The sequence below is a fragment of the Plecotus auritus genome (assembly GCF_963455305.1).
Source record: "Plecotus auritus genome assembly, chromosome: 7".
NCBI lineage: Eukaryota > Metazoa > Chordata > Mammalia > Chiroptera > Vespertilionidae > Plecotus > Plecotus auritus.
This window is the reverse complement of record NC_137774.1, coordinates 23,468,971-23,496,640: the sequence shown is the minus strand read 5'-3', so window position 1 is coordinate 23,496,640 and position 27,670 is coordinate 23,468,971. Positions and strand designations below refer to the sequence as shown.

General features: G+C 38.5%; 1 protein-coding gene and 1 pseudogene across 19 annotated transcripts in view; one reads left to right on the top strand and one right to left on the bottom strand.

Moving 5' to 3' along the window:
* BCAS3 (BCAS3 microtubule associated cell migration factor) overlaps window positions 1–27,670 on the top strand; it is a 490,554-nt gene that overhangs the window by 23,847 nt on the left and 439,037 nt on the right. The window lies entirely within an intron of this gene.
* LOC308254206 (large ribosomal subunit protein eL21-like) lies at window positions 3,085–3,570 on the bottom strand (annotated as a pseudogene). The gene has a single exon. The product of its transcript is annotated as a large ribosomal subunit protein eL21-like (transcript).

The window sequence follows — 27,670 nt, the reverse complement described above, 5'->3', positions numbered from 1 at the left end:
TGGGTAATAAGCTCCTTCTGATGCATCGATGGAGCTCTTAGTGTGTTCAAAGAGCTTTATATATTCACTATCTCATATACTGTACACTGTGAGGTAGAAGTTACCCTGTTTTACAGGTGGCAAGGTCACATATCTTATAAGAGGCAGAGTTGGAACTCAAACTCAATTCTGTCTGACTTCAAATTCAGAATCCATGGTCTAAGAGCTATACTTCATTACTTCCAACATGTGATTGCAGAAGATATACTATGCAGGTAGTTTGGCAGTTTTAGTTTTCATTGTAAAAGGTTATGATATAGCTTCAAATATTTATCTTTTATAGACTACTGTGACTGTTATGCATTACTCTAACTAAACCCTTCTGAAACTTGTTTATCACTAGTCAGTTATTCAGTAATTATTTAAGTGTTCCCATATGTTAGACAGTGGGGAGCTAATGTTGGTCAAGCTAGAAATAATCCTGGCTCTTAGGGATCTTTGCAGACCATAAATTGTATTTGCCTTTTTAACATTTTTATTGAATTTATTGGGGTGACATTGGTTAATAAAATTATATAGGTTTCAGGTGTACAATTCTATAATATATCATCTGTATGTTGTATTGTATGTTTACCAGCCCCAGTCAAGTCTTCCATCACCATTTATCCCCCCATTTACCCTCTTCTACGCCCCCCACCCCCTTTTCCCTCTGGTAATCACCATACTGTTGTCTGTGTCTAAGAAGTTTTTTTTCCTTCTTTCCTTAATCCCTTCACTTTTTTCATCCAGCTCCCCCTCCCCCCAGTTTTCCCAACAGCATTTATTGAATAGACTATTTTTACTGCATTTTATGTTCTTGCCTTCTTCATCAAATATTAATTGACCATAAAGGCAAGGGTTTATTTCATGGCTCTTTATTCTGTTTTGTTGATCTGTATGTCTGTTTTCATGCCAGTACCATCCTTTTTGATGACTATAGCCTTGTAATATATTTGATATCAGGTAGCGTGATTCCTCCAGCTTTTGAGTAAGTGTTGGTAAGCAGAACGTCAATCCTGGTCCAAACTAAGCACAGTTTTGCCTCAGTTTTGTGCACAGTTCTCCCTTCTGTAAATTTTATATGACTGTTCCACCTGTGAGTCTTAGATTAAGAAAATAAACATACCTTGGTTAAACATTTTTTAAAAATTGATTTTAGAGATGAAGGGAGAGGGGGCGAGAGAGAGAAACATCAATGAAGAGAGAGAGTCATTGACCAGCCGCCTCCTGCCTGCCCCACACTGGGAATCAAGCCCACAATCCGGGCATGTGCCCTGACTGGGAATTGAACCTCAACCTCCTGGTTCAGAGGTTGGTGCTCAGCCACTGAGCCATACTGGCCCAGGTGGTTAAACATTTTTTAAGATTATGTATATAAGAGGTGCACAAATATGAATGAAGCTTAGACAATGTTCAGCAATATAGTAGAGTTAGCTCAGAAGCAGAACCCATGCAGAAGTATTTTTTCTATTTCCCAACCCCACACTTCGTAGATGAGATGGCTGCAGGAAAACACCAGATCTCCTAGCTTTCCCAAGCTGTCAGGCCCCTTCTTTCAACATATCTGATCCTATCTAATAAAGAGGGAATATGCTAATTGACCATCACACCTTCACAAAGATGGCGGCACCCACAGCCAATAAGGAGGGAATATGCTAATTGACTGCCACGCTCTCAAAGATGGCGGTGCCCACAGCCACAAGATGGCGTCGCCCAATCCCCTCAGCCCTGTCAGGGCGGAAGGTGTGTGGCACAGCTGAGCCCGCCCCCAGGCGGGTCCGGCCGCTCTGCGTGCCTGCCTCCAGAGTCCCCCAGTCCCCTCAGCCTCCCAGCTTCCCACGGTTGGCCCGAGGCACAGGCAAGCCTTGCCACCCAGGGCCGGCCCGAGGGATGACCAAATGACTGAACAAGCAGGCTGTGTGGGGCGACCAGGCCAGCAGGGGGTTAGTGAGGGACGACCACATGACTGAACAAGCAGGCTGCATGGGGCGACCAGGCCAGCAGGGCAGGGGGCCAGTTGGGGGCGATCAGGCCAGCGGGGGGGTTGCAGTTGGGGGCAACCAGGCTGGCAGGGGGGGCAGTTGGGGGCGATTAGGCTGGCAGGGGGGGCAGTGAGGGGTGACTAGGTCCGTGGGAGGAGGGCAGTTAGGGGTGATCAGGCTGGCACACAGAGGCAGTGAGGGGTTATCAGGCTGGCAGGAGGGGGCAGGAGGGTGCAGTTAGGGGCTACCAGGCAGGCAGGCAGGTGAGTGATTAGGAGCCAGCGGTCCAGGATTGGGAGAGGGATGTCCCAGATTGGACAGGGTGCAGGCTGGGCTGAGGGGACCCCCAGTGCATGAATTTTGTGCACTGGGCCTCTAGTGTAATATAAGAAATGATTATTTGTTATGCTGATGTTCTGGATAAAAAGGCTCCATTCGCATCTATGTCTAACAATGTCATTGCTTCTTTTGGTAATGTAGTATAGACTCTTTTCTTTAAAATCTTTAATTAAAAAAATAAAGTTATACATGTATTCCTATGAAAAGAACAGCATTTCTGTATTCTTCCTTTCTCATCATCTTCATTTCTATTATTGTTATCTTAGTATGTGTTTCAGATATTTGAAAGTAACATACTTATATTTTTGATTTTTTTCTCCTAGTTTTACATATAGGTTGACTTGGTGCTGTGAACTATGAGGACTTCATTGGTGTTCATTTATTCAACAGGTCTGGGATAAAATGTGTATTTTGAGCAAAATAGACACAGTCTTTAATACAGCTAGTAGGAAAGAAGGATTTAAATAAAAATAAATTATATACAACTTAAATTGTAATGTGAAGAAAATAATAAAATATTATAATAAGGAAGCGGCACAGAAATTAAAATTTAGCCCAGGGTAAGAGGGAACAGCAAACAGTAAAGTCAGAGGCTCTGAGGTAAAGTGTTCTTTCTCTGTAGTTGGACACTGATTTAGATTTTTAGTTTTTTTCTTCTTCTATTTTTTTTTATCAGCACAGAAGTCTTTTTTTTTTTTTTTTTTTTTTTTTTTAGCACAGAAGTCTTGTTTATTTTTCCCACTTATCATGCCATGAATTCATAGGGAACAGGTTCCAGCAGCTCAGGCTCCTTTCCATTGGTTCTCACACACTGTGCTTCTCTGGGTGGAGTAGGATCCCGCTTCAGTGGAACCCAGGTACCTTTCTCTTTGGCCTCCTTCTTTTTCTGATCATTTTCCTTCACACGTTTCAGGAAGCTATCTTGGCTCTTAGAGGCTTAATATGCTCAATACGTACATTAATTCTCTTGGCACGAATCTTGCCCTTAACTTGCTTGTTCACAATAATGCCCACTGCATGCTGGGTGACATTGTAAACTCCTTCAGTTTTGTCATGGTAACATTTGTGGGGCCTTCCTTTTTGAACAGTGCCATTCCATTCCCTTGATGTCCACAATATCACCTTTCTTGTAGATTTGCATGTATGTGGCCAAAGAAACAATGCCATGTTTTTTTTTTTTAAATAAATCTTTATTCAGATTATTACAATTATTTCTCCTTTTTCCCCCCATAGCTCCCCTCCACCCAGTTCCCACCCCACCTTCTGCCCTTACCTCCCCCCCACTGTCCTCATCCATAGGTGTATGATTTTTGTCCAGTCTCTTCATGAACCCCCCATACCCCTTTCCCCCTGAGAATTATCAGTCCACTCCCTTTCTATGCCCCTGATTCTATTATATTCACCAGATTATTCTGTTCCTCAGGTTTTTAATTCACTTGATTTTTATTCTGAGGTGGGTTTCTTGTAGACAGCAGATATATGGGTCGTGTTTTCTTATCCAATCCGTTACCCTATGTCTTTTGATTGGGGCATTTAATCCATTTACATTTAAAGTTATTATTGATAGGTACTTATTTGTCGCCATTCCTATTCTTTACCCCTGTGTTACTTCTTTGCTTCCTGTTTCTTTCTTTCTTTCTTTTTTTTTTTTTTTTACAGCAGACCCTTTAGCATTTCTTGCATTGCTGGTTTGGTGGTAATAAATTCCCTTAGTCCTTTTTTGTCTGTGAAGCTCCTGATTTCACCTTCAATTTTGATTGACAGCCTTGCTGGGTACAGTATTCTTGGATTCAGACCCTTCCTTTGCATGACTTTGTATATTTCATTCCATTCCCTTCTGGCCTGATGAGTTTCTGTTGAGAAATCAGTTGCTAGTCTGATGGGGGTTCCTTTGTATGTAACTTTCTGTCTCTCTCTTGCTGCTTTTAAGATTCTTACTTTGTCATTGGTGTTTGCCAATTTAATTATAATGTGCCTTGGTGTCGGTCTTTTGGGGTTCATTTTGCTTGGGACTCTGTGAGCTTCTTGGATTTGTGTGTGTTTTTTCTTCCCTATATCTGGGAAATTTTCTGTCATTATTTCTTCAAAGAGGTTTTCTATTCCTTGCTCAGCTTCCTTTCCTTCTGGAACCCCTATTATGCGGATGTTGTTTTGTTTCGTGTTGTCCCAAAGTTCCCTTAGACTCTCCTCCTGCCTTTTAATTTTTTTTTCTAGAAGTTGCTTTTCTTGGGTATTTTTTTCCATCTTGTCTTCTAGCTCACTGATGCGGTCCTCTGCTTCTTCTAGTCTACTCTTGATGCTTTCTATTGAGTTCTTTACAGCAGCGATGTCATTTTTCATTTCTTCTTGATTCTTCTTCATTTCCTCTTGGTTCTTGCTCATATTGTCGAATTTGTCTTCCATTCTTTTCAGCCACCTTATGACCATTTCTCTGAATTCTTTTTCTGGAAGGTTGCTTGCCTCCATTTCGTTTACTTCCTTTTCTGGTGATGCCTGCTTTTCTTTCATATGCGGACTGCTTCTTTGTCTCCCCATGGTCTCTCTTCTCTGGGTGTCTGGTTATGTAGTTCTCTCTCTCCTGGGTTGATTTAAAGGCACAAAATACAGCACTACCAGGTACAACTCACAAGGCACTGAACAGGAATGTATTCACGATATTAATAACCTCCAATAAAGGTGACCACCAGAGAAAGGCAAATTAGGTGATAGGAGAGAAAGAAGAAGAGGAAAAAGGAAAGAAAGAAAGAAAGAAAAAAAGAAAAAAGGAGTGAGAAAATGAAATTGGGAAAAGGGAAAGTAAAGAGAAAGAAAAAAAAAAGTAAGAGAGATAAGAAAGTGACTAAGAGAGAAAGGGGAACAGACTATATATATTGGGGATAAAACTCCAATAGAACAATCACTAATCCCAGCAAATGCCAGCAACAAGTGCCTGGGGATTAGTACAAACTACCACACCAACTAATATGGAGTGAGGCAAGGTAAAGCTGAAGCACAAAACAAACAAAAAAATAAACAAAAGAAGAATAAGCAAAACAATCTCACAAAAAAGCATAAAAATTGGATATAATCTACATTCAAGCAAACAACAACAAAAGGACAGAGAGAAGGACAAGTTTATGGATAGCTCAGACAGCGAAGGGAGAGGTGTATGTGGACTTGGAGCAGAGGATTGGAGATTAGATATGTAAGTAGGGTGAAATTTTAACAAGGGGTAAACAGAAAGAATAGGGAAAATCTAAAGCAGTAAAAGGGTAATATAAACAGGACACTGAAAAGGGGGAGGTTAGGAAGAGAGTGATGGCCTAAAGGTAGAGTTGAGATAGAGTAAAACGATGCTAAAGGAAAGATAAAAATAGAATGTAGAACCCTAATCCCAAAATAAAATGAAGAGAAAATAAAATGACACTTTAAAAAAAAAAAAAATAAAATAGCAGTAGTAATAATACGGATTGAAAATAAAAATGTAATCATTAAAAAGGTAAAATCAAGTGATGAAAAAATAAAAAAAAAGTTTCTTGATTAAAAGATGCAAAAAATGAAAATAAAAAAAAAATAAAAAAAATAAAAAAATAAAAGGTAAAAATAAAATGTGAAGTAGTGAAGGTCATTCACTTCCTCTGTTTTTCTGTTTGGCACGCCTGTTTCTCAGTCCAGACAGTATTGCAGTTCCCTGCGATCCACTGCTCTTCGGTGTTGTAAGCCAGTCCTGATTTTAAGCAGGCGGTGTGTCTTAATTTCTCGTATTCCTTTATTTTTGATTACACAAGAGTCGATTTGTGATTCAGCCCCTGGGTGGCAGTGTTTCTGGATTAACTTCCGGGTCTATCTATGGCCTCTCTAGGCAGTGTTAGAGCCTTCTTTCCCTGTGGCACTCGTCACCGGCCTGTGGGAGTGGTCTGCCTCAGAGCTGACTCTCTGATGGTCACTCCCCGCTCCGATCCCCAGGTTCCAGAAAAACAACCTTCCCCTGCAGTCTCCCAGGGTGTCCCCAACTGGGTGATCCTATGTATTGGGCTTAGTAATCAGAAGCAAGAATTTCAAGAGGAAAAAGCCCAGTTGTGCGTACTCCGGGACTCCGCGTAAGCCCAGGCACCCAGGGAACGCAGGGGCTGCGCGTAAGTCTGGACTGCCTGAAATTCTTAGGGTGTCCCTGCACTTCAGATCAAAATGGGTTGCTTTTTAGAGTGCCCTTCTCTTAGCAGCTCTGAGGACCCCTTTCCACAATCACAGATCACGCCAGCCCCTACAGCCACGGATTTTTCTAGGCACAGACTTCCCTGGTCCTCCAGCTCCCGCAAAACGCGCGTTCCTCTCTCCCGCCGGGACCAGAGACCTCACCTTATCCCAGGCGAAATCTGACCTTTCCGTGGTGGAGTGTAGAGCTCCTCTGAACCCGTGTGCTTGCGCCAGTTGGGGAGCGTTGTTCTGGGGCTCGCAGCTGTTCCTGGGGTGCCGCCGTTGTGGATTCTCAGGCTTCAGATAAGCTCCACTTTCCGGATCAAGATGGCGCAGACTCCGCGTCCAACCCCGCAGCTCTGGGAGGGGACCCAGCCACAGTTGGTGCTGCCAGGTCAGGGGAACCCCGTTCAGCAGTCCCCCACCTCCTTCTGGAATTCAGCTGTCTCCCAACCAGCCAACAAACACTCCTTGTGCGACCCTCAGCTGTTCTTTCTTTCTGCTCCGGGACAAGGCTCGGAACACGTCTGTCTATTCCGCCGCCATTATTCCCTCCCTCACTTGATTTTTAGGTTCGCTTGTTGATAGATATGTATTTGTTGTTCATAATTTTTAATCTTTACTTTTTTCTTCTTCCTCTTCTTTAAGAATACCTTTCAGCATTTCATATAATACTGGTTTGGTGGTGATGAACTCCTTTAGCGTTTTCTTATCTGTGAAGCTCTTTATCTGACCTTCAATTCTGAATGATAGCTTTGCTGGATAGAGTAATCTTGGTTGTAGGTTCTTGCTATTCATCACATTGAAAATTTCTTGCCACTCCCGTCTGGCCTGCATAGTTTCTGTTGAGAAGTCAGCTGACAGTCGTATGGGTGCTACCTTGTAGGTAATTAACTGTTTTTCTCTTGCTGCTTTTAATATTCTCTCTTTGTCTTTTGCTCTTGGCATTTTAATTATGATGTGTCTTGGTGTGGTCCTCTTTGGATTCCTTTTGTTTGGGGTTCTGTGGGCTTCCTGGACTTGTAAGTCTATTTCTTTCACCAGGTGGGGGAAGTTTTCTGTCATTATTTCTTCAAATAGGTTTTCAGTATCTTGCTCTCTCTCTTCTTCTGGCACCCCCATAATTCTGATGTTGGTACGCTTGAAGTTGTCCCAGAGTCTTCTTACATTATCTTCAACTTTTTGGATTTTTTTTTTTTGCTTTTTGCTTTTTCGGTTGAGTGTTTTTTGCTTCTTTGTATTTCAATTCTTTGACTTGATTCTTGTGTTCCTCTATTCTGTTTCTGGGTCTCTGTATAATATTTTTTATTTCAGTCAGTGTATGTTTAACTTCTAGTTGGTCCTTTTTCATATCTTCGAGGGTCTCGTTATATTTATCGGCCTTTTCTAGGATATTCTTAAAAAGTCTTATAACCGTGGTTTTGAATTCTATATCCAGTCGTTTGTTTTCCTCCATTTCTTTTGTTTGTGATCTGATTCTTTGACCCCGCATTTTCACTGATTCCCTGAGTTGGTAAGGTAGATATTTGTGCTAGGTTTCCAATATGGCCCAGTGGGTCTGCTTCCCCAGTTAACCTGAGGTGGACACTCTTGGTGCACCCCTTTGTGGACTGTGTGTACAGCCTTGTTGTAATTAAGTCTTGATTGTTGTTGGTATCACTGGGAAGAATTGACCTCCGGGCCAGTTGGCTGTAAGGATCAGCTGTGTCTATGCTGGGAGAAGTTCGGTGCTGGAGACAGCCTTATAGGATTAGACTTGCCAAATTGCAATAGCCTCTGTGCTCAGCTTGGATGGGGTGGAGTCTCAGTCTTGGCTTCCTGTCAGCCTTGCCCTTGCGCGCATGTGCGCTTTCAGTCCTCCGCCTTCCCCAGCTCGAGTCTCCGCCTGAGAGTCCAGACTCCCCCCACAAGAGCGTGGGTCCCCAGGGGTTCGCCCGGAACTGGGGTTCAGTGCAGTCAGAACTGGGGTTCAGTGCGGTCGGAGGCTTCCTTCCCCCTTCCGCCAGAGAAAGTCAGCCAGGCTCTCAGCCGCCCTTCCTCTCTGCGCGCACAAAGCCCCTTTGCCGTACCTCCAATTCTCTGTGAGGTTTTCTCTTTCCTTCTAGTTGTAGAATTTTCACTCAGCCAGCTTTCCTGTGGTTCTGGATGGTGTCCGCTCTGTCTTTTAGTTGTAGTTTTGAAATTGTTGTGTGAGGCAGCAGTTTAGGTGTTTACCTATGCCGCCATCTTGGTTTCTAATGCCATGTTTTCTAAAAGGCTTAGAGAACATATAGCTGGTGCCTCTCCTCTTTCCCTTTGTGTTAATGATTTTGGCTAATTAGTCTGTGGAACCCCGGGAGCCATGCGCAGGGCCTAAATGGAAAATCTTAAAGAATATTGATATAAATATCTTTATTATCAGGTAATTTGGAGAGCTCAATAAATGTAGAAATATTAATGTTCTTCATAGAATTGTCAAATTGCATTCTTGTAAAGCCATGCCATTCATACTCACCTTGTTCATTTATTCATTCATTCATGTAGCAAAGATTTATTGCCTTTTACATGCCAGAGCCTGACCAAGGTGCTGGGAAAACTGACTATACAAAATCATCCTTTGTATGGACTTGCCATTCTAGGTAGGTGGGTTGGAGAGTGGTCTAGATGATAAACAAGCATGTACCATGCTAGGAGGTGGTAAGTGTTATGGTGGGTGGTTGGTGGTGCCATATTATTCAGGGTGGTCTGGGAAAACCTCTCTCAGGGATCCTTTGAGCAGAGGTGTGGAAGAGACATCCTATGGGTATCTGAGAGAGGAACATTCAAAGCCAGTACTCTGTGGTAGTATTATGTTTTCTTTCTCTTTTTTCAAAACTGATTTTTTCTCTCTCGGATTGTGTTATCTATATTCAAGAACAGCAAGGAGGCAATTTATCTAAAGCTGGGTGGGCAAGGTTAGGAATGCTAGGAGGTGATGTCTGAGAGGTTGTAGTGGGCTAGATAGAGCTCTGTCAACCATTGTAAGGACTTTAAAAATTTTCAATATAGAGCAAAGTTGAAACAGTTTTTTAGTGAAAGCATGTATACCCTCTACTAAGATTGTACCATTAAAATTTTACTCTGCTGTATTTTAAGTAGACCTAAAATCTGGCAGTGATTTTGTAAATTTTCTGTTTATCCATCCATTTTATTCGACACATTTCAGAGTAAATTCCAAACATCAGCATACTTCCCCTTAAGTACTTTTGTGTGTATATTATTAACTGGAGTTCAATATTTGCTTAGTTTTTGTTAGATAAAATTTATACACAAATATTCAAATCTCAATATGTAAATATTGACAAGTGCATACACCTAAATAACCCCAATCTCTTCAAGATACAGGACATGATTACTACTCAAGAAATTTCCCTCATGCCTATTCCCAATTAGTTTTCTTCCACCCCATCCAGAAGCAATCACTCTTTTCAGTATTTTCTGGTATACATTAGATTCTCCTGGCTTAGAACTTCCTGTACCAATATACAGTATGTACTCTTGTGTAAGGCTTCTTTCTCTCAGCCAAGTGTTTGAGAGATGCACGCATGTTGCTTGTTTTTTTTGATTGCTGTTGTATTCCAGGATATCCATATGCCATAGTTTACCTCTTCTCTTAATGAAGGGTAGTTGGGCTTTTGATAGCTTTTGCCTATTATGAACAAAGCTGCTGTGAAGATTTTTCTTCAAGTCTTTTTGTAAAACATGGGTGTTCATTTCTCTTAGATAAAGACCTACAGGTGGAACTGCTGCTTCATAGGGTAGCAAAGTGGTTAGTTTTATAACAAACTTCCAAACCTTTTCCCAAAGCATTTGTAGCATTTTACATTTCCCCCAGCAATGTGTGAGTTGCTCAAAATCCTTGCCAAAGTCAGTTGCTCATCTGTTTAATTTTAGTTATTCTGATGGATGATACCTTGTAGTTTTAGTTAGTATTTTTCTGATGACTAATAAGGTTGAGCACTTTTTCATGTATTTGTTGGCCATTTGAATATCTTTTAGGAATTTTTTGTACAGTTTTTTTGACCATTAAAAGATTGCATTGTAGAAACCACTTGGAAGACATTGAACAGGGAGAAACAGATATGGCTCTTGTGAAAAATAGGAAAGATATGATAAGGAACAGATTTGGGTGGAAAGATAATGAGTTTAGCTTGAAATTGGTTAGTGCAATGTCTGTTACTGTATGCAACAAGGTAAGTACAGAATATGAGCATAAGCTTTTAGAAACCTATAGTGATTTGCCAGTTGCACAGCATCCAAACATGTGTTTGTAGTTTACAGAAGTATCTTTGTGTCAGAGTGGAAATAAATAAAAATATTTGAGCCTTTATAACATGGTTTGACAAGCACTATCAACAGGGGATCCAGTTGTAGGAGGAGTTGTTTATGACAATGAGTATGTTTTAGACATTGTGCAGTCATGTATTATTTCACTTAATACAAATAACATCTCTATGATCATCAGCATGCATTTTAGTGGTTGTCCTCTCTCTGTGGACATGATGGAGTGAGATATAAAAATTGCAAGGAGGAAATTTGAAGTGTAGGTTGAGGGGTTGGATATTAATCTTTCAGCCAGTATGAACTCATTAAAAAATCTTTGAGTAACAGAGATACATCCCCAAATCCATATTTAATAAAGATAGATTTTTCAGTGGCAACAGGATGAATAAAGCATAAAGAGAAAGAAAAGATTATAAAGCCACTTAGGAGTCAGTTCCAAAATTATCTAAATGTGAGATGTTGAGAGCCTTAATTCAGTTTGTTATTATCGTAACTAATAAAACATTCAGAAGAGAAGAGGCAAAGACATTTCTAAATCTTGACCTGGGACCGGTGCTATCTGGTACATAAGGTGACCATAGTTTTAGAAGAAATAGAATTTGATTACTAGACTTATGTTAAAATTATATAAGGCAGTTGAGTCATTGTATGCTTTAAAATAGAAATTTTATATCCCTTTTTATTTTTTAGTTAATCAATAAGTAAAATGAAATTGTATCAAAACAATTCAATAAGGCAAAAATTGCACTGTATCATAAGTAATAAAATATTCTCATTTAAAAATTTTGATGGACAAGAAACCCAAGATAGTACCTTGTAAAAGTTATATTTACATATATATTTTTGCTGTGTTTAAATGGCTACTTAGTTTTCTTATAATCCATGGAAATGATTAATATATTTAAAAAAATTGAAACTGTATTCATTACATCACCTAGAAGAAAACAGTTGCATTGTAGAAACTGTATTATAGATTCAGTAAGTTAACGTTTGGAGTGTTTTCTTGGAACTTTGAATTTATATCAAGGATGTAACACTAGGTGTCACTAACACATTGAGCTAAGAGAAGTGAAGCTGTTTCAGTCATTGAAAGGAAATATTTACCCTAAAGCTTTTAATGTAGCTTTTACACTAAAAGCTTTAGAGAAAACATGCAAAGGCATATTTGAGGTAAACACCAATTAGTCTGTTATTTATAAAAGTTGGGTGCCAGTCGACCTTGCCATGTTAAGATTGCTAGCCAGGAAAACATTTTTATGAGTTTCTTTTGGGAGCAATCAGTGATTTGGGTAACTGGCAAACTGAAAAAGTTTGAATATGAAGCCCAGTGAAAAAATGACCTTTGTTGAGAATAGGGCTTTATTTTGTTTGTCCAGCTTCTTAATACTGAAAATAGACTTAATGGATGGTTCTTTAGCCATCTGCAGTAGAAGAACATTGGGTGTCATGAAGTGCATAAAAGCAGAAATGAAAAATAATATTGAAATAACTTCTGGAATCCACCCATTTTTGTGGAGGAAAATACTTTTTTCTAGAGTTTGTTTCTTAAGCTGTCACTTTAGAGAAGTCTTGTGTCTGAAGTTTAATCTTACTTTATATTCCCCTAACCTGAAATTATGTTTTAATAGTGGCATTGTATGACTTCTGTTGATTTAGTATAGGCAATCTGCTTTAAATGAGTTTGATATTTATCATTGTTTCTACTCTAAAACAAATATTCTTTGGACACAAGCTGAGGGAGACAGTTTAATCGGGGAGGCAGTTTTTTCTTTTGTTATGAAATATATTGAATATATTGTGTAAGTTCACAGATCTTAAGGATACAGATTGAATTTGTATAACTCTATGTAACCTTCTTTTTTTTTTTTTTTTTTTTTTTTAAATATATTTTATTGATTTTTTTACAGAGAGGAAGGGAGAGGGATAGAGAGTTAGAAACATCGATCAGTTGCCTCCTGCACACCCCTTACTGGGGATGTGCCTGCAACCAAGGTACATACCCTTGACCGGAATCGAACCTGGGACCTTTCAGTCCGCAGGCCGACGCTCTATCCACTGAGCCAAACCGGTTAGGGCTATGTAACCTTCTATACACCACTCAAATTGAGATACAGAATGTTTCTATCAACTCAGAAGAGTCCCTCATGCCACTTCCCTGTAGATACTGTCCTCTTGGTGCCTCCGAGTAATCACTGCTCTGACTTCTATCATCAGAGATTAGTTTTTTCTAGTCTTGAACTTCATTAAGAAAATATGGTTGTAGATAATACAGTCTGTATTCTTTTGGGTCTGGATTCTTTCTCTGAGCAGTATGGCTATGAGATTCTTTCATATTACTGCGTGTAGTAGTAATGCATTCTTATTTTTGCTGTGTTGTATTTTATCATGAATACAAGGCATTTTGAAAAATCCATTATACAACTAATAGAAAATATTTATTATTTCCAGTTTTTGAGTAATCTGAATAAAGCTGTTGTGAACATTCTTGTATGTTTCTTGGTGGACATATACACCCATTTCTCTTGGAGATAGACCAAGGGGTGATTTGCTGTGTCATATTGTGGTGTATGTTTCATTGTAGTAGGTTATTGCCAAAGAGTTTTCCAAAGTGGTTGCCCAGTATGTATGAAAGCTTCATTTTCTCCACGTTCTCACTTCTTTGGGATTGTGTCTTACATTTTAATCATTCCGGTGGGTATGTGGGTATGTGTTTGTATCTCATGGTGGAGTTTTTATTTCACAGTAATTTCAAACCATCTGAAAATTTTATTACTAGTATAAGGAACTCTTGTTACCTATTAGCCAGATTTAGAATTATGGAGATTTTGCTTCATTTGCTTTATCATTCTTTCAATTTGTGCAGATTTTTTTTCATTTGTGCAGATTTTTTTCTGAACCACTAACAAGTTGTTGAAATCATGTCCCCCTTTTCCATAAATAATTTAGTATATATTTACTAAACATAAGCACATAACATTATTATCAAAACCAGGACATTTAAATTTGATATAATACTATTATGTAATCCACAGTCCATTTTCTGATTTTATCATTTGTCTTAATAGTCTCCTTTATAGGCATTCTTATATTTTTACCTTCCTAATGACTTTTGATGAAAGAAATCAGGTTCAGATTTTAAGTGTTTTACGTATTGTTAATGCTTTGTGTATTTTTTTTGTTCTAAAGACATGAAGATATTCTCCTGTGTTTTCTGTTAGAAGGTAGTTGTTATTAATTTTAACTTTATGACCCATTTGAAATAATTTTTTGTATGTATGGTATGAGATAGCAGTCAAGGCTTTTTTTAAAGTTAAAATATTAATAAAAAATGATACCTAACATATTCAGCACCATTTCCTGAAAACAACAATAGCAACAACACCATCATTCCTGGCCCCTCCCCCCCTACTTAATTGCAGTAATGCCATATGTGTACAGGTAGATTTTGCTGTGTCTGTTTTTGTTTTTTCTTTGGCTTATTTTTTAATTGACTTAAAATATTTTTATTTAGAAATAATTATAGACTCATGGGAAGTCACAATATTATTTAGAGTCCTGTGTACCCTCCCCACAGTTTCCCCAAAGGTGACATCTTATGTAAACTCTTAGTACAATACTAAAAACCAGGAAACAGTTTATTGTGAGTAATCAGTTGTCTCATTTTTCTGAGAAGAGTGAGATAACAGAAAACATTAGTTTTCTGGAGACTTTTAAAAGAAATTCAACTAGTATTACTGTTTTCTAAATTGTGCTCATATTCATTTTAATGTTTAAACTTTGGACTTAGGACCAAGTGAATTAAATGAAAAATTTCTGATTTCCTAATTTTTGATTCACTTTGCCTATGTGTTCCAGTACTTTCTGGGAATCTTGATTTTCATATGAGCAGCTGGGAGAATTCTTTGTAAGTCTCCCTGGAACTGTGATGATGCTCCCCCCCCACACACACACTTTTTTTTGAGAGCATTTATTAAAGCTGGAGGCAGTGAAACAAGGAAGGGCCTAGGATAGAAGCAACAGGAGAGTAGGCAGGGCTACCTTGGCTCTCCAGAAACATGGGCGAGAAGTGAACCAAAGCGGAGCTGCTGTCAGCTCACTGGAGAGTCAGAAAAGGGCAACTTGGGGACAGGTTTAGCCTGGATGAGCTGCCACTGCCCTTTGCTCTCCTGGTTGCAAGTCTTGTGGGGACCCTTAGAGTTTAGGATATGCAATCAAGAAGAGCGGGGGAAGGGGAAGGGGAAGGGGAAGAGGAAGGTACTGGGTTCTTTGGTTTGAGGGTTTTAAAGGCTTGGAGTTTAGGGGAGATGTGTGATCATGTCTTAATGGTCTTTGTATCTCTTGTGCTATAACTACATTGTCTGATGTATCTCTTGTGCCAGCTACATTGTATATGCATATGTTAGTTTGTGTATATTACATATGTGTGTATATGTGCTTATATCTTTAATACATTTGTTTTAGGATTTCAACCTTTTGCTGGATATTTTCATCTAAGTGTGATAGAGACTCAATTTCACAAAGATCCATACTAAGCTTTGTAATCTCTTGTTGTTTGCTGTCATTCCATCCCATTTGCAATCTATCCCTTCCTAAAATCTCTGTTTTCAGTAATTAATAGCACCATAATTTTTCCACTCAGCAACACTGAAACTTTAGGTTTTATGCCAAGTGTTAGGAGATACAATTGTAACTTAAGACCTTAAGGAGATTATATCCTGCTTGTGCAAAGTGTCACTACATAATTGCAGTCTTGTGTCAGTGCTTCTCAAATGGAAGTGATTTTGCCCCCAGGGACATCTGGCTATGTCCTTAGATATATTTTGTTGTCAACAATTTGGGGTTGCTACTGGCATCTAGTGGGTAAAAGACAAAGATGCTGTTAAGCATCTTACAATGTTACAGGACAACCTCTCTCAAGAAAGAATTGTCCAGCCCCAAAGTCAGTAGTGCTGAGGTTGAGATACCATAGCCTATGAGATTAATGTTACCAGGGAGGTATGAATAGATTGCTGTAGAGCTTTGAGGAGTGATGGGATGCCTGGGGAAATTTTGACACTTGTGCTGCCTAGTGAAGTTTCATAATAATATAAATAATATCTATAATTTAAATAATCAAAATATACCAGCCGTGGGCAAACTATGGCCCGCGGGCCGGATTTGGCCCGTTCGGCTGTTCTATCCGGCCCGTGGAGCCGAAAGAGGGGAGGGTTCTCTTGCTCTCCCCTCCGCTCCTTTACTTTGAATTTATATTAGTTCACACAAACACTCCATCCATGCTTTTGTTCCGGCCCTCCGGTCCAGTTTAAGAACCCATTGTGGCCCTCGAATCAAAAAGTTTGCCCACCCCTGATATACCATACATTACTTTAGGCACATTTTATACCTATTGTTTATCCTGTCATTTTTACTAGTTAATGGTATTTCCATTTTATAGATGAAAAAATTAAAACTTATATTTAACCAGCTCAAGTTCTTTGGTAGATACTGTTTAAAAAAATAGAATTTATTTTTTTAGAACAGTTTTAGACTCATAGCAAAATTGTACGGGAAGTACAGAGAGTGCCCATGTATATCTCCTGCCTCCACAAACACACAGCCTCCCTACTGTCAACATTCCACATCAAAGTGGTACATTTGATATCGTTGATGAACCTGCACTGATGCATTATCACTCAAAGTCCAAGGGTTACTTTAGGGTTCACTTTTGGTGTTGTGCTTTCTATGCATTTTGACAAATGTTTAATGACATGTATCCACCATTATGGTATCGTAAAGAATCTCACTGCCCTGCCGAAACCGGTTTGGCTCAGTGGATAGAGCGTCGGCCTGTGGACTGAAAGGTCCTGGGTTCGATTCCGGTCAAGGGCACATAACTTGGTTGCGGGCACATCCCCAGTAGGAGGTGTGCAGGAGGCAGCTGATCGATGTTTCTCTCTCATCGATGTTTCTAACTCTCTATCCCTCTCCCTTCCTCTCTGTGAAATATCAATAAAAAATATATTAAAAAAAAAAAAAAAAGAATCTCACTGCCCTAAGTATCCTCTGTGTTCTGCCTATTCGCTGCTCTAAAAATTCTTTGTACTTCCTCCCCCCAGTTTCTGGCAGCCACTGATCTTTTTACTGTCTATACAGTTTTGCCTTTACAATATGTCATATATGTGGTTGAGATCATACAGATTGACTTCTTTCACTAGTAACATGCAATGAAGTTTCTCCCATGTCTTTTCATGGCTTGATAGCTCATTTCTTTTTAGTGTTGAATAATATTCCATTGTCTGATTCATCATAGTTTATGAGATATCTTTTTAAAAATTGTTATAACATGCCATAAAATATACAAGTCTATAGTTTGATAACTGTGTGCTTGGGTGGGTATGTTTACGTAAGTATTATGCATAGGTGTACACGTATATAAATAAATGAAAAATATTCTTACTCAGAAAGTTCCCCAATCAGTATTCCCCCTATTTTTAGGTCAGGTAATCACTATTCTGACCATAGATTAATTTTGCCTGTATTGATCTTCATGGAAATAGTGGAATACACACTATGTATTCATTTGTGTGTCCTTTTTGCTTATTGTATTTTTAATTTTATTTAAAAAATATATTTTATTGTTTTCAGAGAGGAAGGGGGAAGGAGAGAGAGATAGAAACATCAATGACAAGAGGGAATCATTGACTGGCTGCCTCCTGCACGCCCCACACTGGAGATGAGCCCACAACCAGAGCATATGCTCTGACAGAGAATTGAACTGTGACCTCCTGGTTCATAGGTCCACACTCAACTACTGAGCCATGCCGGCTGGGCCTCATTATAATTTTTACATTTATCTATGTTGTTACATGTTGTGGTTGTTTGTATTTTTATTACTGTGTTTTGTTTTACTGATTGAATATATCACAGTTTGTTTAGCTATTCTTTTTTTTTTCTTTTTCAAATCCTCATCTGCGGATATTTTTCCATTGATTTTTATTATTATTATTTTTAATAAATCTTTATTGTTCAGATTATTACAATTGTTCCTCTTTTTTCTCCCCCATAGCTCCCCTCCACCCGGTTCTCCCCCCCCCCCCCGCTCTTACCCTCCCCCCACTGTCCTCATCCACAGGTGTACTATTTTTGTCCAGTCTCTTCCCGCACCCCCCAGACACCTTTCCCCCTGAGAATTGTCAGTCCACTCCCTTTCTATGCCCCTGATTCTATTATATTCACCAGTTTATTCTGTTCATCAGATTTTTTATTCACTTGATTTTTAGATTCACTTGTTGATAGATATGTATTTGTTGTTCATAATTTTTAATCTTTACCTTTTTCTTCTTCTTCCTCTTCTTAAAGAATACCTTTCACCATTTCATATAATACTGGTTTGGCGGTGATGAACTCCTTTAGCGTTTTCTTATCTGTGAAGCTCTTTATCTGACCTTCAATTCTGAATGATAGCTTTGCTGGGTAGAGTAATCTTGGTTGTAGGCTCTTGCTATTCATCACTTTGAATATTTCTTGCCACTCCCGTCTGGCCTGCATAGTTTCTGTTGAGAAATCAGCTGACAGTCATATGGGTGCTCCCTTGTAGGTAACTAACTGTTTTTCTTTTGCTGCTTTTAATATTCTCTCTTTGTCTTTTGCTCTTGGCATTTTAATTATGATGTGTCTTGGTGTGGTCCTCTTTGGATTCCTTTTGTTTGGGGTTCTGTGCGCTTCCTGGACTTATAAGTCTATTTCTTTCACCAGGTGGGGGAAGTTTTCTGTCATTATTTCTTCCAATAGGTTTTCAGTATCTTGCTCTCTCTCTTCTTCTGGCACCCCCATAATTCTGATGTTAAGCTTGAGGTTGTCCCAGAGACTCCTTACACTATCTTCATATTTTTGGATTCTTTTTTCTTTTTGCTTTTCTGGTTGGGTGTTTTTTGCTTTTTTGTATTTCAAATCTTTGACTTGATTCTTGCGATCCTCTAGTCTGCTGTTGGATCTCTGTATATTATTTTTTATTTCAGTCAGTGTATGCTTAATTTCTAGTTGGTCCTTTTTCATATCCTCGAGGGTCTCGCTAAATTCACTGGCCTTTTCCAGAAAATTCTTGAAAAACCTTATAACCGTAGTTTTGAACTCTATATCTAGTTGTTTGCTTCCCTCCATTTCTTTCATTTGTGACCTGTTTCTTTGTCTCCGCATTTTGGCTGCTTCTCTGAGTTGATAGAGTGGCTTTGTGTGTGAGGTGTCCGATAGGGCCCAGTGGCTCAGCCTCCCCAGTTACCTGAGGTGGACACTCTTGGTGCACCCCTTTGTGGGCTGTGTGCACAGTCTTGTTGTAGTCAAGCCATGATTATTGTTGGTATCACTGGGAGTAATTGACCTCCAGGCCAATTGGCTGTGAGGATCAGCTGTGTCTACGTTGGGAGAACTTCTGTGCTGGAGACAGCCTTATGAGACAAGACTTGCAAAAGCCTCTGTGCTCAGCTTGGATGGGGCGGAGTCTCAGGGTGGAGCAGACAGCAATGGCTTCCCATCAGCCCTGCCCTAAGAGGCCCCTGGGTCTCAGTGTCCCGCGGTAATCACTGCAAGCGCCTCTGAGAGAAAGCTGCCCTCGAGTTTTGCCTGCTGCCAGACAGTCCAGTTTCTCCCCGAATGAGTCTGGGTCCCCAGAGTCTCGCCCGGAACTGGAGTTCAGAGCCGTCTGGAGCTTTTGTCTGCCTCCCGATTGAGAAAGCCAGCCGCGTACTCAGTTGCCAGTGCTCTCCGCGCGTGCGCGCCTCGGTACCTCTGCCTTCCGCAGTTCCTCTGAGTCTCAGTATGCTTTTCTCTTTCCTTCTAGTTGTAGAATTTCCACTCAGCCAGCCTTCCTGTGTTTCTGGATGATGTCCATTTTGTCTTTTAGTTGTAGTTTTGAAATTGTTGTGTGAGGCAGCAGTTTACCTGTTTACCTATGCCGCCATCTTGGTTTCTCCTTCCCATTGATTTTTAGACAGAGTGCTAGGGAGGGGGAGAGACACACAGAGAACAATATCGATGTGAGAGAGACACATCAATTGGTTGCCTCTGCACAAGCCCTGACCAGGGCTGGGATCGAGCCTGAAACCTAGGTATGTGCCCCAGTCTGCGGGCTCTATCTCCTACTGAGTCAATTCGATTAGGGCTGTTTAGTTGTTCTTTTAATGGGCATTTGTGTTTCCGGCTCTCAATTACAGTGAATAAAGCTCCTATGAACATAATATTAGATATATCTACTGTATTTTTGAGTAAGTATCTAGGAGTAGAATTGCTGGGCTGTAGGTTAGGCATATATTTAACTTTATTAGAAATTGCCTAGAGTTTCCCAAAGAGATTGTAGCATTATACCCTTCTATCTGCAATATCAGATAGTTCTAGTTGCTCCACTACCTGCCACAGTGGTTGTTGACAGTCTTTTTCATTTTTTTTTAATTTTTATTTTTTTAAATATATTTTATTGATTTGTTACAGAGAGGAAGGGAGAGGGATAGAGAATTAGAAACATCAATGAGAGAGAACATTGATCAGCTGCCTCCTGCACACCCCCCACTAGGGATGTGCCCGCAACCAAGGTACATGCCCTTGACTGGAATCGAACCCGGGACCCTTGAGTCTGCAGGCCGACGCTCCATCCACTGAGCCAAACCGGTCAGGGCTATTTTTTATTTTTTTTTTAAATATATTTTATTGATTTTTTACAGAGAGGAAGGAAGAGGGATAGAGAGTTAGAAACATCGATGAGAGAGAAACATCGATCAGCTGCCTCCTGCACACCCCCCACTGGGGATGTGCCCGCAACCAAGTTACGTGCCCTTGACCGGAATCGAACCTGGGACCTTTCAGTCTGCAGGCCGACGCTCTATCCACTGAGCCAAACCGGTTTTGGCTTATTTTTAATTTTTAATCATCTTGTCAATCTTACAAGTTAGTACATCTACTTTACAAGTGAAAAACTTAGGTTTTTCACTTAATGTCATCAGTTCCTCCTTGGTTAGATATCTATTGTAAAACTGTCTTCAATTAGTGGATCATATCAGGATAGATTTAGAATCCCAATAATATATGACAAACTCAGTCTTCTAAAAGTAGAAGAAGGCTATAAGCTTGTATTGGCTTATCTGTAGCACTGCTTTTCTCTTTCTCTTTTCAACTGGACACATTCGGCACAAAATAAAATAACAAGTTAAAGGGAATCCAGTTTGTGTCTCAGAGTGATTATGAAGTGTTTATGACAGCTGCTAGGCTGACACTCTCTGTAATGGTGTTACATTGACTTCTGAACACCTTCCAGTCTGCCTCCAGGCGTGTGTGTCTGTGTAGTCTGAGTGGTTTTGCATTAACATCTACCCTGAGTAAGATCTTTTGACTACAGAAGTGTTACTTGCAAATGGAAGATACCATTAGGGCTGCTTCAAAGCTCGGAATGGTATTTGGATTGGTGGTGCTGAAGTAATGGCTGGTGTTTTGAAGTGTAATGTCTAAATCTGTGTTGCATAACTGGAGGACCGTGTGAGTTTAAACTGTTTTTCTTTGATCTTCTTTTAAAAAATCAGGCTGAAGGGGAAAGGTTAAAGTCGACTTAAAATACTCCTCTCTGTGTGCAAAAATTTGGGAGTATGAAACTGCGGTTATAGTTCCATTCATTATTTGTGTTCTGCGCTTTTCATATTGTTCTTGAAACTCACTTCCTTCTTGCCTCAAGTTTTGTATTTTGAACTTAGTGTCAAGACCAAAATATACACTCAGTTGCTGTCTGCTTTATGTGGTTAGCAAATATCTGTTGTATAAGTTGTTAGCCCTAACAAGCATGCGTTTTAAGTGGTTTTTGTGGTTTGCCCCCCTTTTTTTTCCTTGACAGCATACAGAGCAGGTTATAGAGATACTGACACTCTAACCTGATCATTTGTGGTTAGGTAGGCAAAAATAAAACAAAATCCCTGTCCCCTTGTTTCTCAATAATTTTGGGAGCTTTCAAAATAATTACTTTTTACTGTTAGGAATACTTTCCTCAAACTGTGCTATCTTAAGTTTTTGAAATTGTTGGAGCAGAGCTGTAATATGGAAAATAACTCCCTGGCAGCGAGACTTTTTTCTATCGAGAAAAAAAGGCCCAAGTTTAAAAATGGTTTTGAATACAGTGTATAAATAGGAGATTCTGATGCTTCTCTGGCCAATTTTTTGAAATATTTTTCTTTGTTTATGTCTAAACTGAAAATATATCACTGAATTGGCTCACAGGGTGACTTTAGAGAGATACCTTCAGCTCTTATTAGAGAGTGCTTTGTATTTATGATTGCCACTCACGTAGATAGGTGAGGTTTTTTTTGTTGCTTAGTAACTTAATACGTTAAGTATAAGATGATATCCCCACCCCTTCCCCTATCTCTCTTTTTTACTTTTATCTCTTCTCCCTAATTAAGAAAATTATTCTTGTGATTTTTTTAAGCTAAAACAAAATATTGAAAAAGTTTTTTTAAGGAACTTCATTAGTTCATTTGTGTTGTCTATATGATTAGTACATGTGAAACAACAGAATGATAACTATATACTTGTATTTAACTACTGGTAGGCTAAGTGAGGTCCTTTTGCTTTAGGAACTGTATTCATTAGTATAAGGCCTCATTGTCTATTCATTCCCCCCCTTCCATGTATTTTTACCCTTTATCTCTATTTTTGGGGGCAGCGGTATCAGGGAATGTTAAAAAATTTTACATATAGCATGGGGCAAAAGTAGATTTATAGTTCGTAAGGAAAATAATACAATAATTAATAAATAATACAAGAATAAACTCTTGCATACTCACATCTGTAAACTTACTTTTACCCCACCTGCATATATTATTTTTAAAACAGTTATTTTTACATAAAAATTGAGTGAATAGTACAGAGAATTTTCATGTACCCTTCCTTCCCCATTTTTCCCTATTAAAATCTTATACTAGTGAGGTACATTTGTAAAATTGAATCATTATTAAAACATTATTAATAACTAAAGTCTGCAGTCGACATTTTTCTCTTTAATGAAAATTTATTTGGTGCTACTTTAAAATTAATAAATGATTATCTTTTTTCTTAGATTTATTGATTTTAGAGAGGGGGAGAGAGAGAAAAAAAAAGTAAGAGAGACATCAATGTGAGAGGCACTCTAACCACTGAGAAACTGGCCAGGGCTAAGTGATTATCTTTTTAAAGAAGTTCTTTGCAGTTGTGTTTGTATGATTAGTACATGTAAAACAATTAGAAAAGATTGATAACTCTACATTTGTCTATGTAAGTGGCCTGCTTTTACATCACTGTTGGTAAGAAAACCTGTTGCAGGTTTATATTAACACATGAAGGTTGGAATGAGCGTGGGATATTTGTAAGAGAGGGTAGAGAGACTGCCTTGGTCTTGAGGCTGGAGTGTGAAGGTAAGTGTGATGAAAACTGCTGTCGAGATGAGGTGCTGTTTACCATCTAGTAGTAGTCCTTTCCTCAAGAGTGGTAAAGCATAGGAAGGAACATATCGGTGGGTTCGAGAATGAGTTGTAACGAAGTGTGTTTTCTGATACGGTATTAACAAATTTCCAGGCATTAAATATTAACATACTTAGAGAACAATGGGGCAATGGCAAATTATAGTAAATACCATTGAGATGGAATAATAAGGGCAATACAGACTCAGTCATTTACTTATCAGTTCATTCATTCAACAAGCATCTTCTTGATTTAACTGTTTTTTTTTGAGTGCCAACTATGTGTTACGTATTTTAAATACACACTTTAACACAGCTACCTTGTTAGATAGATATGTCATCACCCTTATTTTAAAAGCCAAACTCAAAGTTAGCAACTTTGTATAGTTAATAAACACAAGTCAAATTTATAAACTGTTAGAATCATTGATGTTGTTGCTGTGTGATATTTGTAACTGATGATCTGGCATGTTATACATATTTGGCATTGTTGCCATATAGGTCATTATTTTTTGGGCAGGGGGAGGGAGGGGAGAATAAAAAAACCTCCAGGGGTCCTCCCTGTTGACTGCTTTTACTCCTTTAGACTTCTTAGGTGGAACCAGAACCATTACTTGTCTAGAGAACCCGAGGATATGTTTATTGATTTTAGAGAGAGAGGAAGGGAGAGAGAGAGAGAGTGAAACATTGATGCGTTCCCTCCCCCACAACCTAGATACGTGCCCTGACAGGGAATTGAACCCACAACCTTTTTGGTTCACTGTACGATGCTCAAACCAACTCAGCTACACCGGCCAGTGACATGAAAAATATTTTTGACTGAAAGTCAGGATGTGCTTAAGATACACATGAGGAATTCTTTTTCTATTGTCTTTCATGTCTGGTGGCTTAGTGTTTTAATTCATATTTCCAGCCTAGAAATGATTTGCTACATCAGATGTAGCCATTTTGAAAAATAGGTAAATCTATACCTGCTATAAATTTTTTTCTTTTAAAGAATAAAGCTTGTTAAAGTGTCTGTGAAGAAAAGGAACTACTAATCATTATGCTTTGTGTTTGAACTGCTTGAGTTATAGGGGAAACAGTGATATTTGTACGTTTCTTAAGAACTAAACAGTGATTGAATTTTCTTTGAATATGTGTATGAATTTTTACAAATCAATATGTTTTTTACCTCAAGGGATGGCATTTTGGTATACGCCAACCATTTGTTCCTTAGTTGGGTGGAAAGATTTCTCATGACTGGATTTGGAATTAAATAGGAATTCGATTAAGTATGAAAAGCTTTACCTTTTTCTAGAACTGCTGTAATGAGTTCTTGAATCTCATTCATATTCTGTACTGTTTGTCATACAAATCTCTGGAAATCAAGAGTCCGTTAGGACAAACGTCAGGACTGTTTCTACATTTAGTTTTAGGCAGCATTGCTTTTCCAGAGACTGATTTATACATTTTTTTTCATCATGCGCAACCATTTAAATCCATAATTTCTTTTAGAATCAGGCAACTGTATTGGGCAAGAGACTTTAATAGTCAGTCATTCATGAAGTAGTGTAACTAAATTCCAATAAGAATTAAAAGCAATCTTCTTAGTCATGAAGAAACTGCAAATTAAAGCCACAGTGTGACTCCTACCTACCAGAATGGTTGACACTACCTGTTAGAGAAGATGTGGAGCAGGCAGAACCCTTACTTTTTAAAAAAAATTTTTTTTAAAATTGTTTTCAGAGAGAAAGGGAGAGAGTCAGATTGGCTGCCTCCTGCATGCCCCCCACTGGGGATTGAATCCTCAACCTGGGCATGTGTCCTGACCTGGTTCATAGATCGATGCTCAATCACTGAGCAGCTGCGGCTGGGCTGTTGTCTGTTATCTTTTTTTTTTCTGTTTTAACCTGAAATAATTTTGTTGGTATTTGAATTGCATTCAGTGGGACATTTCCTTGAAACCACAAAATTCTCTGTCTGGATTATCATAGTACAAAAGCCCTTCTCTCCTCCTGTTCTCCCCCCCACCCCATGTCTGTTATCTTTTAAGAAAGTTTGCTAAAAAGAATCAATTGTAGCTCAAAATTCCCCACTTGACCAGTGTCTAAAGGGTAGTGGAGGGTGTAAATATGTACTCTTGTCCTAATTCTGTCATTATAAAGCATTATTGTTATTGTCCTTGATTTTTTATTGAATTTTCTATTTTGTAGTCATATATGTTTGAAAAGTCATCAGGGTTTCAGAAACAAGTTTGGTTCTGAGGGCTAGATGACCTTCATTTGCTTTTAGAACCCTCTAAAAGCACTTATAAAGCTCTCCCACAAGTTTTATAGCCTTTTCTCTGTATGTATTATTGTCTCGGCTGTTATAATTTCCTTTTGCCTTAGATTGAATTGTGAGATTCTAAACTTGTACTTTCCCCCATCTTTTTTGGTTTGGTATGTAATTTGCATATTTTTACCATGTGAAAGCTATTTTCTATGGTTGGAAAAGATTTTTTTCCCCACAGTGTGAACAAATCATTCTTTGTTCTCCTTATTGTGCCTCCAAACTGGTACGTCCGGTTTATGCTCCAAACAACAAAAGTCTGTCATCAGAAATTAAAATGCCAGTAAGAACAAAGGCAGAGACCCATGAGGAGCTATTGGAGAGGTTTCCTCCTTTCCCCAAGTAACTGCAGTTGCCAGGAAGGTGGAACATTGCTTGGTACACACTCCTTCCCTGTAGTTCTACCCTTGGATTTATTATTATTGTTGGTTTAAAAGTGAATTTACAGCTCCTGGTAATTCTATTCAGGATCTATAAATTCCTCATCTCAGAGATTCTTTGCCATTTTCAATGAGCTCTCTTTAAGAAACCTAAAAATCACTTTGAAAGCCTTTAATAAATGTAATCAGTTTTGACACTTATTTATTTGAGAGCAAAATTACCAGTGAACATACTGTATAAAACATTAGAGGTAATTGAAGACGGCAGCTAAAACAGTGCCTGTAAGGACATATCCATCCTCTCTGTGTCCTTTCTAAAATGTGCCCATCTTATCTGTTAGCTTTGTTAGCGCTGTCTCTGTTCTGAAATAGTACAATATAGAATTTGCGCATACTGAAGAGTTCTCTGGGAAGTTTGACATTTGTGACTCCCTTAGGACACTTTAGCATTATGCTTGTAACAATCTTGACTTTAACATATTCACAAATACCTATGAATAGTGACAATGTTTCTTCCCCTCTTCCTTATTTTGTAATTAAACAAAGCTCCTAGGAGCTTAACTTAGTGGCAGTAAAGGATGGGTAATGAATGTGAGGAAGCATTTTATAATCAGTCCTAATAAGTTTTTTTCTCTACCTGTTTCTGTATATTCAAAGAGGGGTTTAGAGTAGAAGCTAGCACTTAGGTTTGTTTTGAAAGCCATTACTCTGAAAAACACTGTGTGTTCAGATTTCAAAATGTTTTTTATATCAAAGTAAGCTCTTGTGTATTAATCTAGTGATAACAAACGGTTATTATATAGTGAGTATGCCAAGACAGGTTTGTTTTATTCTTTATTGTTTAGTATAATTTAGTACAGCAGCTCAGTTAAATATGATTAAATTTTTTTTTTAACTTTAGGGCTTCATTTGATAGAACCAAAAGTTAAGTGCTAGACTTGTGGCATATGAAAATAATAGTATAGAGTAGATTTTGTGTTGGAATACAATGATTTGTTATAGGTACAAATCTTATTTATAATAGTGAGAAGTGGTTTTCATTACTCTAACTATAATTTCAAAGCAAGTTTTATTTTTTATTTTCTTGTTAATAGAAACAGTATATGTATTGAAGAAGAATATTATTTATCCATTGCCCAACAGACAATTTATTTTCAAAAAGTAAATGACTTGTCATTTGGTGGAAGGAGCCAATAACGCATCTATAACATAATTGGATTACATTAGTGATATACCTTTCAGTCAAAGTGTGCTTAAAATGAAAGAGATTGTGATTTCCAGATTTCAAAGAACGTGTAATTACTGCTTTGGGTGCTGAACAAAATTGACTTTTAAAGGCTTTTTCTAAATTTTAAATTTTATTCTATAATAAAATGTAGACTTAAGAGCTGCTGTATATAATGGCCATGGTTTTCATTTACAGAATTAGTGTTCACAAAGGAATTTGTAGGGAGGAAAATTCTTATAGTTTGCTGTGCTGAGTTTATAGTCTTTGTGTTTAATTGGTGATAGGTGGTGCTATTGTTGCATAGTTGGTCTGAAGAGCCAAGCATTCCTCATATCTCTGCATCCCAGGTGCTATTAGAGGGACTTGTCATTGTGGTCAATAAATAAGTTGTAATAAGTTTTATAAGCAAAATAAATATGATGGCTCTTTAGGCATTACCATAATTTAACATTCATAAGAAAAAATATTTATAGGTTGCTGCACTTA